Below are 16,343 nucleotides of genomic sequence, written 5' to 3'. Positions count from 1 at the left end.
AGTCTGTCCTTGATGTTTTTCTTGGAGAGAAGTGGCTTCTTTGCTGCCCTTCTTGACACCAGGCTGTTGTCCAAAAGTCTTGGCCTCACTGTGCCTGCAGATGATCTCACACCAACCTGCTGCCTTTCCTGAGCAAGCTCTGCACTGGTGGTGACATGATTCCGTAGAAGCCAATTTGAGAGAGAGAGAGAGATGAAAGTTGCATGTATGCACGTCTGTGCATCTCTCTCTGTACAACGAGTGAGTTTACTTCAAAAACAGTGATTTCATCCTCTCGTTGCTGGAAAATATAATGTAGCGATTCAGTATTTAAACTATTTTATTAATAAAAGTTGCGGGGCATCGTTGACAAGTTTCTTTTCTCCTGGATGCACGATCTCCGATATGTGTGTGTGTGTGTGTGTGTATGTGTGTGTGTCAGTAAGCAGCACATTAATATACAGTCATGGCCAAAAGTTTTGGCAGAGACATAAATTTTCTCCTGAAGACTTCTTCACTGCAGTCGGACCTCTCTCCTTGAAATTCTTGATGATCCGGTAAATGGTTCTTTCAGGTGCAATATTCTTTGTAGCAATTTCTGTGCATGTGTGGCCATTTTGATGCAAAGCGATGATGGCAGCACGTGTTTCTTTGGAGGTAACCATTGCTAACAAGAACACAATGATTGGAAGCGCTTCTTCCCTCCTTTTATAGCAATCAGTCTGCTCTTACAATCTAGTTAGTCTGATAGTGATTTTACCTGACTAGTACCCATTCACACTTTCACATGTGCTGCTGATATGATTCGTCAATTAATGTTAGATGGTCATTCTGTGAATGTTTTGTGAAAAGTTAATTTTTTGGCCAATGAAGCTTTTAGCAATTAATTCAAATGCATCTGATCACTCTACACAATGATCTAGAAACAATGTGAATGAACACCACAACAGCTTAAGCAGCCAACTTTACAAAACACAAAACTGATGTCACTGCTAAAACTTTTGGCTATGACTGTAGAATGGTAATTAAAGCCTCTAAAGCACACCAGAAAAGGTGTGTGTATTGTAGGAGCTAGATGACGTATGATGATGTGTAACGGTATAGTAGTGGTGTCCCATTTCTTAGGGGAATATTTTCACCCCTACCCCTTGACACTCTGTTTCAAGGGACAAGAGGATGGGGAAGGTGTAGGGGGTAGGGGGTAGGGGAAGGGGTATAAAATAGAATTGGGAGTGGGCCTAAATCACCATGAAATCCAAATGTCACCATAAAATAAAACATGACAATTCGTTATTTTTATGGAAAAATTCAGATTATTTAAATGATTTAGCCATGCACTCTTAAAGCAAACTGGAAGGTTGTGGTTCGCTATTGGTGATTGATGTAAGTGACAGGTAGTTCTATCCTCCTGCGAGTAAAGGCATAGGCTCGTTTAAGGTAAGCAAAATCTTCACTGACTCAATCACTGGTGTTTGCCATGGGATGCATGTTGGTTATAAATGTGTCTGGGTGTAGTCCGACTTGTTCTGATCTTTTCATTATTAATATTATTATTATTATAATCTAGACCTGTCACTGCCAAATACGTTGTGGCAGGCGCGATGCTTAGGTGCCTCGCGCTCCATCATGGATTTAACCCTCAAGCATCCTTCGTATAGCAGCCCTTAATTTGTCCTTCGTGGACAAATTTGGGCATGAAGGTCTCATCTGTGGTCCCAATTTTTTTTGTGATTTTTGATATTTTTTAAATGTATTTAACTCTAAAAGTACCATATTTTAATGTAAAATATGATTATTTTTATATTTAATATTTCTTATTCTTCAGTAAAAAAAAAAAAAACATTCCAGTAGTTCAGACAGCCAAAACCTAAATTTTTGGTGAGTTTGGTGACATCTGGTGACATGATGGTATAAAAATATAAAAAATATCAATAGCTACTATATGGCTATAGTACCCACTGGCTGCATATAGGCTGAGCTGCGCGATCTCTGATATGTGTGTGTGTGTGTCAGTAAGCAGCGCATTAATATAGAACGGTAATTAAAGGCTCTAATGCACACCAGCACACCAGTATAGGTGTGTATTGTAGGAGCTAGACGACATATGATGACGTGTAACGGTATAGTAGTGGTGTCCCATTTCTTAGGGGAATATTTTCACCCCTACCCCCCGACACTCTGTTTCAAGGGACAAGAGGATGGGGAAGGTGTAGGGGGTAGGGGGTAGGGGAAGGGGTATAAAATAGAATTGGGAGTGGGCCTAAATCACCATGAAATCCAAATGTCACCATAAAATAAAACATGACAATTCGTTATTTTTATGGAAAAATTCAGATTATTTAAATGATTTAGCCATGCACTCTTAAAGCAAACTGGAAGGTTGTGGTTCGCTATTGGTGATTGATGTAAGTGACAGGTAGTTCTATCCTCCTGCGAGTAAAGGCATAGGCTCGTTTAAGGTAAGCAAAATCTTCACTGACTCAATCACTGGTGTTTGCCATGGGATGCATGTTGGTTATAAATGTGTCTGGGTGTAGTCCGACTTGTTCTGATCTTTTCATTATTAATATTATTATTATTATAATCTAGACCTGTCACTGCCAAATACGTTGTGGCAGGCGCGATGCTTAGGTGCCTCGCGCTCCATCATGGATTTAACCCTCAAGCATCCTTCGTATAGCAGCCCTTAATTTGTCCTTCGTGGACAAATTTGGGCATGAAGGTCTCATCTGTGGTCCCAATTTTTTTTGTGATTTTTGATATTTTTTAAATGTATTTAACTCTAAAAGTACCATATTTTAATGTAAAATATGATTATTTTTATATTTAATATTTCTTATTCTTCAGTAAAAAAAAAAAAAACATTCCAGTAGTTCAGACAGCCAAAACCTAAATTTTTGGTGAGTTTGGTGACATCTGGTGACATGATGGTATAAAAATATAAAAAATATCAATAGCTACTATATGGCTATAGTACCCACTGGCTGCATATAGGCTGAAATCTATAAACCATTGTTGTAACGAACTTAACCTCTTAAGTTTTAGATTTTATCACAAGTTAAAAGTGCAGAGTAGAAAAAAAAAATGTGCTGAGTGAGACAGACTTTACAAAGATGCCAAAATATGCTTACAGACTAATCTGACCATGCTATAAGGAAAAGACAAAGTAGGAGACAGAGTAATCATTTATTTATAACAAAAAAAAACCCATCTAATTTCAATAACTCAAAAAAGTCAAATGGAACCACATGGTGCCAAACAGGTAAGAATAAACAATAAACCTAACAAGTAGCATGTAGCAACAGACTTTTTTTTTTTGGCATTTTCATCAACAAATCTTGCAGTAGTACTTTGATTTGACTTTGAAGTGTGTGTGTGTGCGCACAGTGGCTGATTTTTATTCGACAAAATAAAAAATAAAAAACTCACTGTGTTATAGGCTCATTCAATGCTTTGTACAGTATATGGGTTTGTGTGTTTGTTTATGTGTGTATGAGTGTGAGTGTTTGCCACATTGAGAATGTTGTATAGGCTTACCCCTTCATTTATGTGTATGTTTGATCTGCATTGTGTTGGATTTATTGGACAATTTAAAAAAATGCTCTGAATTTTACTATTTCCCATTCATTTTCTATGTGTTACAACCGAGCGGCAACCTCCCGCTCTCTCTCGTGAAGCCAACAAGGAAGTGACTTAATCTTTAATTCATCAACTGGCCGCTAGAGGCTGGCTGCAAAAGGGAGTCAATCCCATAGACTCCCCATGTTAAAATGCCCAACTTTACAGCAGAAAAAAACATGTTTACAGCCTGGTTCAACAAATTATTTTGGTCTATATCGTTAATTTTGCCCTTCATGACAACTGTGAGGGGGGAGAATTTTTTTATAACTCATCCGTTTAAATTATATTAAGCCTTAAAGTTCTGCATAATTAAGTGCGTGGCCACTTGAGTGACAGGTGGATTGCCGCTGCTGTCACCACCGTCGAGCAAGGTGGGCGTGGCTTCACCAACCTGCTACCGCCTCTTTGCCCATTTTCGATTATCCGCCTCCGCCCACTTTTGAGCTTCAAAAACGCTATCCAGAAATCTACGGGTGACGTCACGGACACTACGTCCATGTTTTTATACAGTCTATGGTTACAACCACTTGGCTCTAAGGGTGCTTTCACACTAGCACTTTTGGTGCGCACCCGGGTTCGATTGACGTCAGAGTTCGGTACGTTTGGATGATGTGAACGCTGTCTTCCGAACTCGGGTGTGCACCCGCAAACTGTACCCGAGTCCGCTCAAAAAGGGTGGTCTGGGGTACGGTTCAAGTGAACTCCGGTACAGTTCGGTGCTGATGTGAACGCAATCGTACCAAATCGTGGAAGTGAACCGCTATTAATGACGTATTATTTGATAAAAATGTGTGTTTGTGTGTGTTTCACTCACTTTCTTGATGAGCGTGACTGACGCGCTGCAAGCAGAGAGCTGTATATCTCATTTCTGTTCACCTTCAGAGTACTTTAGAGCATTTGCAGTACATTCGTAAGGCAGACGTAAGTGCCGTTATGTACTGAAGCTTTGGAAACAAAACCAACGGTTCAAAAACATAAATATAAAATTGAAGAGAGCCTTGCTACGCATTTTGCCGTCTTCTCCTATGCCATCGTTACTAAGCAACGGGGTAAACAGCTGCTGGCTTGCTGACGCAAACGAACTGCGGTTCGGACCCAAATAATATAATGTGAACACAGTCCAGCGGGGGCAGGGGGAGGGGGGAGCAATCGAACTCGGGTTCGGACCAAGCAATCGAACCAAGTGTGAAAGAACCCTAAGTCAGTGGATCTTAAACCTCTCCATGAAGTAACCCCAGCACTGCACATTTTGTATGTCTCCCTATATCTCACTTCAGGTCTTGCAGTCTCCACTAATGAGCTGATAGATGAGGGAGACATACAAAATGTGCAGGGCTGGGGGTACTCAGGACCGGTTTGAGAACCACTGCTCTAAGTGAAGCAACACTACCAAAAAGGGAGGCCAAACATAAGAATAAAGTTTACGTAACTTTTAATTTGGAATTAATCAAATAATAATACAAAAATAAAAGTAAAGATATAAAGAAAAAAAAACAATCCAGGGCTGAAGAGGAAAGGATGAACGCACGCAGTCCAAGTCCTTAGGTTTTATCCCAAACGCAATTACAGGTAACACACCACACCTGTTCCAGACTCACGCTCTGGAGGAGGCCAGATCACGGAACAACTCCACCTAGTGGATAAATACAAAACACCTTGGGCCGTAACACCCCCCCCCCCCTAAAACAGAGGCCCCTGAAAGGAAAACTCTGTAACACACAAATAATGATACAAACCCCAATAAAACATCAATAATAATGATAATATAAACTATGAACAGTGGTGGAGGTATCGAATTACAACTACTCGCGTTACTGTAATTAAGTAGTTTTTTCGGGTACTTTTACTTTTTTGAGTATATTTTTAAAGCTGTACTTTTACTCGTACTTAAGTACAAATTAAGGAAAATAATCTACTTCGTTATACTTTTAAATCATAGTTCGTTACTGAGTACGCCCACAATTTGAATTGATATTCAAACCTTTGACGGCACTTCAGTAGCCAATAAAAATAAGATAAAGACATCCGATCGTGAAGGGACCAATAAAAGCCCTGCTATCTGAACCAGGAAAAGCCGCCGCTGCAGCACGTTTTGAAGAGCTGATCAGACAGGGAGGGAGCTCAGCGTAATTTATGAACTCAACGTTTGGAAAAATAAACTACACGGTAGTGTTATCATAAATATCTATATTTTGATACCGATACTGAAATATCTGACACGGTTCCATTACTCATTTTCCACAGTATCTACCGAATATACACCGACACAAGCTCTTTCCTCTCCAACAGTGAGTTTGACACGCATCCGCCTCCTGTCGATTACAGAGTCTGAATATCCGTGTGGGATTGCAGGTGTACCGCATAACTTTAATAATTCCCACGCAAATGTGGCGAGTGCTTTATTGTAACATGAGAACACAGTCATGTAATCGCAGAAAACTGGATGCGAGCTCTCAAATAGGCCTAACTTATACAAATGAACTGCCTGTCCTCTCACTCCGATTTTGCTTGTGCGCAGATTGTGTGCAATCGCGATGTCTCCGTGCTTTTAAAGTAGAAATTATTTCTCTTTGCTCCTGGATTAAACCTTGTCAACCATTTGTCAAAAGTTATCAACCATTCAGAATAGATCCACATCTGATCGAAAAACAAAACCCCTTGGGCCGTAACCCCCCCCCCCCCCTAAAACAGAGGCCCCTGAAAGGAAAACTCTGTAACACACAAATAATGATACAAACCCCAATAAAACATCAATAATAATGATAATATAAACTATGAACAGTGGTGGAGGTATCGAATTACAACTACTCGCGTTACTGTAATTAAGTAGTTTTTTCGGGTACTTTTACTTTTTTGAGTATATTTTTAAAGCTGTACTTTTACTCGTACTTAAGTACAAATTAAGGAAAATAATCTACTTCGTTATACTTTTAAATCATAGTTCGTTACTGAGTACGCCCACAATTTGAATTGATATTCAAACCTTTGACGGCACTTCAGTAGCCAATAAAAATAAGATAAAGACATCCGATCGTGAAGGGACCAATAAAAGCCCTGCTATCTGAACCAGGAAAAGCCGCCGCTGCAGCACGTTTTGAAGAGCTGATCAGACAGGGAGGGAGCTCAGCGTAATTTATGAACTCAACGTTTGGAAAAATAAACTACACGGTAGTGTTATCATAAATATCTATATTTTGATACCGATACTGAAATATCTGACACGGTTCCATTACTCATTTTCCACAGTATCTACCGAATATACACAGATACAAGCTGCGTCTCTCTTTCCTCTCCGACAGTGAGTTTGACACACTGCAGTAAAGTTGGTTTTATATTCACACATTCGGACTTCCGCGTTCAATAACTTTCTAATTTAATTCTATTCAGCGACATGATTCTCAACCTACTACATTTTTACAATCGATCAAAATGGACAAGTATTGTTTAAATGGCATACTTACTGGCGAACGTCCACTGAATGTCCAACCTAGTGTGGCAAACAAGATAGGGACCGTCTAAAAAGTTGTAATTTTTTTTCATTGTGTGCAAACAGACAGCTACATTTTAGCCAACTACAGATGTACCAGCAAATACCACTCACATTATGTCTTCTAATGCTATAGATTTTTCTTTAGCAACAATAAAAATTGGATTATAATAATTGTGTTTGAAATAATGTTTAGGAAATGAAAAAAGAATGACCGTACATGAATTGTAATTTGGTAACAATCCAGACAAGTGGAAAATCACCTGGAATCTCATAATTAATGGCTTCATTTTACAACTGTTTTATTTCTTTATTTGCTTCAAAATTAACAAGAACTGTGTTGGTGTGTTGGTTTTAACAATGATATATGATATACAGTATTTCAGTAGGTTTTGAAAGCATGGGTCGACTGCTCCAAAGCAAGTTGGAACATCTTGTTTGGACCCTACAGAACATACTGCAGCGCATGTCTTGCTGTTTTATTCACCTCTGTTTCTCTGGTTTTAAGTGTGATAAAGACGTAACAGTGTAACAGTGTTCTACAGGTGTTCAATGAAAAGAATGGCTAAACTTTTATGTGTCCCTGTTGTATGACATCTTCATTTAATATTAAACTCTCACAATATCACAATTTATGTGCATTCATTGATGTTTACAGTCCTGCAAAAATATCACTGTCCATGGTACTAATTCTGTCAGATTATTGAAAAGTACTCAGAAAGCATGACAGCAAACAGGATGTTTATTTTGGGTGAACACTTTCAAAAACAAGTGGAAACATTCTTCAAGATGGTTTATAAATAATTTGCGCCTCACATATATATTCAATTTGTACCATCACTGTGTTTTATAGGTTTCTTCAATGACGCATCATCCAGTTCAATAGCTTTTGAAAGGAAGGACCCAGTGCTACAGTGCAAGTTGTAAAATATTTATTTGACCATAAAGAGCATACTACAAGTCGTTAATGTGCTATTATTTACTCTAGATGTTCAATTTCTATCATCACTGTATTCTATGGGGTTCTTCAATGGCACAGCATCCAGTTCAATAACTTTTGAAAAGAGGGCCACACCGCTCCAAAACAAGTTGCTAAATATTTATTTGACCCTAAAGAACATACTACAAGTCTTTAATGTGCTATAATTTACTCTAGATGTTCAATTTCTATCATCGCTGTTTTCTTTGGGTTTCTTCATTGAGACACCTTCCAGTTCAATATCTTTTGAAGGAAGACACTGACTTACCCAGTACTGACTACACAGTTCAATAGGTCTGGAAAAAACAGATCAAGTCATCCAAGGAAGATTGTAAATTCTTTATTTAGTCTCAAAGACCAAGCTACAATTCTTTATTGTACAAGTGTTTGCTTTATATGCTTCATACCTATTAATGACATTTTGTATGGGTTTCTCCATTGACACATGGTCCACTTCAATAGCTTTAGAAAAAAGGGTCGTAGTGCTCCAGAACGAGTTGGAAAATTGTTTATTTGACCTTATAGAGCATACTCTTCAGTGTACATATATTTTCCTTTTATGTTTTTCTCAATCACACATTATCCACTTCAATAGTTTTCGAAAGGAGTGACCGACTGCTCTAAAACAAGTTGGAAATCCTTATAAATAGTTTACAAAACAAACTACAGTCCAGGTTTTCTTGTCTTTTCATCTCTGTTTTTGTCATTTTGTGTGATACAGAGCTGTGATCCTTATAATGAGGTATGCAACATTGTTGACAAGGTGTTGAATTACCATAAATATATTATTATATGCTGTTTTCAGTATTCATCTAACATTAAACTCACTCAATATCATAATCCATATTCACTGATCAATATTTACAGTCTTGCAGAACTGTCACTGTCCATGGTTCTGAATTGTTCATGTTATTGAAAAACATGTTTTTTACATTTTCCAATTTGATAAGAAGCTAAGTGCATTGCTTTTTATAGTATAGTAGCACTAAAACAAACTCAGTATAGCCTACGTACCATAATGGAAAGACTTACATTTTCACAGCTTTTAAGCAAGCCTTGATAATGTGATTAATCAGCTGAACGGCATTTTTGGCCAACATGTCACTGAGGTTTTTAGATGCAAATCGGCATGACTTGACAGATGACTTTCCAGGGGGCCCAGTTTATGAAATGGGCCTTCTTTAACTGCTATAGTGGAGGATGGTTTGCTACAATTTGATTGGATGCCAATGGACTAACACAAACAAACGTCCAGTGATATCAGATAAGGAGGCTAAGACAACTACCAGACATCTTGCTAGGCCAAAAAAGGCGATCCCAGCACCCAGGAGAGGGAATTTTTATTGGTCCAAAAGATTAACCTTTTTACCAAAACCCTCCTTTTACTTTCATTCTAAGGCCTAGGCTAAGATGACCATAAATTCCTTTGACCTACAGATGCAGCATACAATTTTGCTGGCCATGCGGTAACAATGGCTAGACCAAAGGAGATCAAACTTTTCACATTCTTCAACTTTTCACACCCCTAAAATATAATTGCTATTCCTTAGTAGTGTTTGTCATTTACATTTGTCATTAACATTGGTTAGTACTTTTTTAACCATGGCATGTTTATTTTTTCATTGCATGTTTAGTTTTTAATTTCTTTTTTTGTTTTGTTACAACTGCGTCTTTCTTGTGTTGGTAATCACAAGCCAAATCTCAAAACCCTTTAGATAAACCATCTGATTTCCTTCCTCCAATGCACATACTTTTTCTTATTGTATGATCCATTTGGATCATTTGATATTGTTAAGGTGCTATTCCTTAGCTGGTGCCCCGAGGTAAAAGGACGGAGAGGTCATCTGACACACACACACACACAGCAGGTGTTAGATAAGTCGAATTTTTAAAAGGTGCAATACTGTGGGTTCTTTAGAGCAAATCAAAAGAGTAAGAAGACTAAGGTCAAAACCCATCAACTCATGGGTAGCCATAAAAAAGGACAAGTAGTAAAAAGGACAGATGTATGGGCAGAAGCAGGAGGAAAGGAAGCCGTTGTGTTTCAGTTTTTGAAAGCTGATATTTTAAACAGGGACCAGGGATATTCATCTGACATATGGTCAGATGTATCCATTGCTTTATTTGGTGAGCACACAAGAAAGAATTGGCACTGGTTATGGGTCATATGGACCAAAAACAGAAATGGTGTTAGGGACCAACTAGCCATGAACAATCCAAGTGAGCAAACAACACTGGAGCCAGGAGACATTATGACAAATGAAGGTAAATTATTTTGTCTGCCTGTATAATTATGTCATCCAAGAGCAATTGTATATAGTGGACCCACAACACTTTAGCTGTGGCCCAACTTATTGTTAAACAATTATTAATTAATTGCTTTAAGAATCATACTATCAAACCAAATAGTATTCGGTCTAACTATAAACAAATGTTAACAGACTGTTTCTAAATGAAATACATTTTTAGCTTTCTTGTAAATAATAGCATCATGTATTAATCATGGACAAAGAGAACTAGTGGAACACAGTGTTCCAGCATTTATTTATTCTTATATTGTTCAGATTTAATTAAAACAAGTGCTGACCATAAATATCAAATTTTCATATCAAAATATTCATGAATATACACTTACTGTTCAATCTGATCTACCATAGACATGGTAATGAGTTGGAAAGAGGACACCGAGGCAGATATTGTCCAAAATAACATGGATTCACAGGAGGACACAGCAGACCTGGAAAGTGAGAGTGCAACTGAGGATAGTGGTCTAAATAACATTGCCCCAGAGGATACCAGAGTGAACCTGGAAGGAACTGAAACAAGTGAGAATGCACCATTGGGAGATGCTGGTCCAAATATTTACAGGACAGCACAATAGGTGTGTAAACAGTTTACCATCACTCTTAATAGAAAGGAATGGAACAAAATAAGACATTCGAAAGGTTCCACTAAATTAAGGCCACCCTGGACCCACTATCTCTATAATGCATTTAAAAACGAAAATCCCTGTTGCACTCTATCTTAAATATCAGAACATAAAAGCTGCCCACAGCAGGAAAACAAAATGTCCATATTTAAACATTGTGGCAATTTGCACATTCCCATCATGCCAGGCAAAATACAAATTCAAACTGAAAACCAAGCCTGAAAGAATGTGCAAAATGGTAAAGATGCTGGTCAGTCAACATGGACAAATAAAACACAAAGTGTGTGAGAAAAGGTTTAGGCCAGCAACAAACCTCAAAAGAGGAGCACTTGCTAGAGCAATTACACGTGGACCTACCCAGGTGAAAAATAAATATATTTAAATTGTGCTTTTTCTGATAGGAGGATGACGATGATGCCCTGGCAGCTTAGATGGTGTTTGGCACATGGCACAGATCCAGAGCATCCCAGTGCTGACAACAGTATAATAATAGTTGACAAACGTTTGTACATTGTAAATGTTAAAAATGTTTTTCAAAATATTGTACTTTTCCAAATATTAAAATTATAAATACATATATATTTAAAATATAACCATGTGTAGGCCTACTGCAATATAAAGTACATTAAAAACCCACTAAAAGTGTAATCATTTTGTTATGTTCTTACACAAAGTAGACATAAAATATACTTTAAGTAAGGGTAACATAAGTGTTTTCTGTAAATACACTAAAAAGTCACTAAAAGTATGCTTGTGTTTAGCATATTCCTTAAAAGTGTAACTAAAAATATATTTATTAACATAGTATTTCTACTATACTTTTTAGAAATATACTAATAGTGTGCTTGTGTTTAGCATATTCCTTAAAAGTATGCTTCTGTTTAGCATATTTCTTAGAAGTATAACTAAGCATATATTTAATACAAAAGTATTTCTAGTATACTTTTTAGAAATATATTAAAATGCAATTCAATATATTTTTATTGCACTTCAAATAAGCATGTTGGGAATACAAATGTATTATAAACATACTACTTGAATTTCAAGTATATTTTTAATACATTTAATACTACGTCTTTTTCACCTGGGTAGTCATTATTTCTACACAAAACTCAAAACCACACCCAAAGAAGAACTTTTGTGTGGAAATATGTCCAGCTGCCTCAACAGGAATGTGCTGAAGGTAATCTGCTCAGAAATTAGGAAGAACAAACTACTCCACACTGATGTGTTAATGGAAATACATCTCATGCAAGGCATACTAAGAGGATGTGACACTAGATTTTTTAAACTACCAGGATACATACAGCATTTTAGCATGGACCCCCCCTTTGGTGTTCATATGTACACTGAGCTTGGAATCAGTATTCTTGTCGACCATTTACGCAGTAGGCTTCCTGTGTCCCTTTATCTAGATGCCACTGGAGGAGTGGTCTCAAAAATTGCAGATCAGCCAAAGCGAATCCTATACTACTCACTCACTCTTCCAGGAAGGGGTCGGGATGCTCCCCCTTTACCAATCTGTGAAATGTTATAAAATGAGCATTCGGTACCTCCAATCACATATTGGCTCATGCCATTTACATTGCATTTGTCCAAATACACACAAATGCACATACACCAGGTTGAGACGGACTATAGCTAGGCTCTCATGCAAAGTGTTCTGCTAGCTTTCAACAGGGAGCACATCACATCCTACCTAGAAAGAGCTTTTGATATTTGCACAGGCAAAAAAACTCAGGATGACATGAAGCCTTACACTGTGCTGCACATATGTTCTGCTCACATCCTCAGAGCAGTCAGACAGACAATATCAAAGCAAACTGACGACCAAGGCCTGAGAGACTTTGTCACATTTGCCTTTGCAAGACTGCAGAATGCCTGTTCACTAGCTGAAACAAGACATATCTTTAGTGCACTGTGTTCTGTCCTGACAACTCCAAAAAGCAGTGAAATCTCAAGGCAAGCCTGCAAATTCTTGAAAGTGTAATTGTTAAACCCCAAGAAGGCAAGCTCGATGAAACAATGGAAATTGGAGACAGGGAAAAATGGGGCTGTGAAGACAGAAACAATGCTACTACACTTGTGGGTAGCTCACCATTCATACCGTATTTCAGACAGATCTTTGAAGAAGCCAAGGAACACGCAGCAAGTGAGACATCTTTCTCTAAGGACAACAATCCATAATTTTGTCCAGGTATCATCGACATGCTCTTTGACCACTATCTTGCAATTTTTCCTATGTGGAGTGATTTGCTGTTAAGACATCTAGAATGTGCATCACATGATCAGAAGGACATAAAAACAAAATCACACAAAACAAGAGACACTAATTGCCATGTGGAAAAGTGGTTTGGAATTGTAAAACATACCATCATGAAATCGAAGAAAAAGCTCAGACCAGGAACTTTCATCAGAAAAATTCATTGCTCCCTGCAAACAAGATACACCGAACACATCATTGAGCACAAGCTCTCCGAAGATCTGTTGCTAAAGCCTCGGCCACCAATGGACATCAGTCATTCCCAGGAAACATGGATGAAAAGAAGGAAAACAATTATCAGGGGAAAAAATCCAAATACTTTTCAGCACCACACAACATACCAGTTCCACAAAAAAAACAAAGGACCCAGAAGTGTAGAAAGGACCTGGCAAAGAGCCAGGCAACAGGTTCAAACCTGGACCAGCATTATCTAGCTGCAGAGATACTATCTGTAGAAGATGAGGTAATACTGTCATTAATGTAAACATTTAAAACTGTGTACTACATTTAATCAATGAAGTTGAGGGAAAGTTATTCATAAGGCGGATGTTATTGTAGGTTGAAATGCTATGGACAAAACCCTCCACAGATCTGGTTGTTGCCATTCTGAGGTCCCCTGATCACAAACAAGAGTACCTCTTTGTAAGGCCTCTGCGAATATCGCACAAATGAACGATTGAATCTCCGCATTCCACCGGAAAAATTAGAGACTCTCCTCCCCAGCTATCTGCGGTCGTAAAGAAGATCAATGATCAACAGGGCACCTAATTGTCTGGACCTGCTTCTGGTCAAGGCCTGGTCCTTATCCCTTAGGGGGATCTGAACTGCTTAAACCCTAACTCAAACTAGGATACAAACTATCTTTGTTTTACGGGCTTTCAGGGACCAGATGTGCAGTGTAACATTGACCGGCTTCAGCATAAATAAACCAGCTAATAAACAACAGAACAAAGAACACGGTATCTGGAAATGTTCCAGCGACAGACTTGCCCGGACCCCATGACCGTTTAACACATAAATTGATAATCCCGTCAACAAAAGAGACAATTTTATAGTTCCATGTCCGAGCGAGAAGAATGGCAGACATACACTCGTGACATGGGCATGACCTCAGGACACCTCCCCTTTTCCCCCTGCATTCCAAAAAAGGGACGCATCCTTTGATAAGGTGTAAACTATTCAAATTTGAAATCAGTTCTAATCAGGTGGACTTCGAATTTTCAGATTCGAGTCCTTTCAAAACCTGAATGAATTAATAATAATAATTCCCTAAGAAAAGTAATCAGACATTACATCTTGCATCATAGTGCATTCCAAACATTGAGGCCCCATGACTGGTTATTTGGAGAGGTATGTCTATCGGGAATAAAGTATGAATGCCAAATAGTGCACCATTTGGCAAATACACAGTGTAAATGTATGTTCAATTTACAAACTGAATTGAGTTGTTAAATTACGATGTGTATGTGTGCATTTTCAGACTATTGAATGCTATCTAAGAGCAATTCTTAATGCAAAGGGTGCATCTGCTAAACTCTACCAACTGAGTCATTACACGACAGGTGTAATTTTAAACGGCACAAGAGAGCAGTTGGCCCAACAAGGATTAAGAAAAGTGAGTGAAACTTTAATTATGTTTCTGAGTATTTAGGTCATACATACATCATTGATTGTATTTTTGAATGTCATACAGGTCAACTTTGAGCAATATGATGGTGTAATCGCTGCTGTGAATGTCAACAATGTACACTGGAGGTTTGTGGTAAGTAGAAAATAAATATCTTGTTTAAAATACGTATTACACATGAAGACATTCCAATATTAATGTTTCTGCACATTTTATGTATTCTTTTGTCTTTTTAGTATGTCCATGCTGTATCAAAACACATTTTTGTGCTTGACCCTCAATGTGGAAATAATGAAAAGGAGGCTGCCACACGGGCCTGTAAAAAATGTGGGTACATTAGCTTTCTTTTCAAACAACCTGTAACTTTTCTGCTCTGTCAAAACACTCTGTTGTTGGTGTATTTGGGACTTTGCAGAAGAACACCAAAATCACAGTGCATTGTTTTTGTGCAACAACAGGGAATTCTTCAAAATGAGGAGAAATCGGCATGGAAGAGAAGACTGGGTAGACACCAAATGGCAGCCTGGCACAATAGACCATACATTTCAGGACAATGGTTACAGCTGTGGTGTGTTTGTGATGCAGGTAATAAAAATTGTTGTATACTTAAGCTTTGTTTTCAGCTTTTTCCACATCAGACTGTGTTTCTAATATTAAGATTTGATGCTTTTTGTGTAGATGGCCAGGCAGGTTGTGGAAGACTTTCCAAAAATTCCGGAAAGCATTGACATAGATCCCAGCAAGTACTAGATGTGGAACTGCAGGAGAAATATGGCAAAATACATTTTACTAGCATCAGGTATTTTAGCTTTTTTATGTCCTTTGTTGTATTTGTTTGACAGACCATTTATTAAAAGCATATCCCTATCTTCATTTTAATAATTGCAGTCTCAAGGGAAGAATATTGTTCCGTCTGTGGGCAAAAACCTGAACCAAAAAAGGACGAGATTTGGGTAATCAATTAGTCATGATTTCACTAGTGACAAAATAGGAAGTGAATTTAAAAAAGAACAAATCTAACAACGTGTGTCCTTTTTGTTCTCAGATTCAGTGTGAATTGTGCCAGAGGTGGTTTCATGTAAATTGCCTTAACATAGTGGTCCCATCAAAAGACCAATCATGGTTTTGTGTTTTGTGCATATAATTTATGTAGAGGTGTTCATTGTACCTGTGTTTGTAACTTTACGTTTTATTTGTTATGCTAAATGCATAAAAAAACAGTACATTTTCTGTCTGTAATGTTTATTATACCTTTGGCCTTGTGGCTCTATGTTTACATTCGTTTTTTGAAGGATAAACAAATATTTTTTTGCCTTTCCAACTTTCGTGTGTGTGTGTGTGTGTGTGTGTGTGTGTGTGTGTGTTTTTTCTGTTTCAAAATTATTGATTTGAAATGACTAAAATGTCAACACTAAAAATTGCTAAATAGGACTTTATCAGACCATTTAGAGAATCTTT

The 16,343-nt window shown here is 37.8% G+C and overlaps 1 pseudogene; it reads left to right on the top strand.

Moving 5' to 3' along the window:
• The window catches only part of LOC107663236 (uncharacterized), a 19,354-nt pseudogene extending 3,325 nt beyond the window's left edge, over positions 1–16,029 (top strand).
• The last annotated feature ends 314 nt before the right edge of the window (positions 16,030–16,343 follow it).

Source organism: Sinocyclocheilus anshuiensis, unplaced genomic scaffold (genome assembly GCF_001515605.1).
Source record: "Sinocyclocheilus anshuiensis isolate Anshui unplaced genomic scaffold, SAMN03320099.WGS_v1.1 scaffold2257, whole genome shotgun sequence".
NCBI lineage: Eukaryota > Metazoa > Chordata > Actinopteri > Cypriniformes > Cyprinidae > Sinocyclocheilus > Sinocyclocheilus anshuiensis.
The sequence above is the reverse complement of the archived record's forward strand: the minus strand, read 5'-3'. Positions and strand labels throughout refer to the sequence as shown.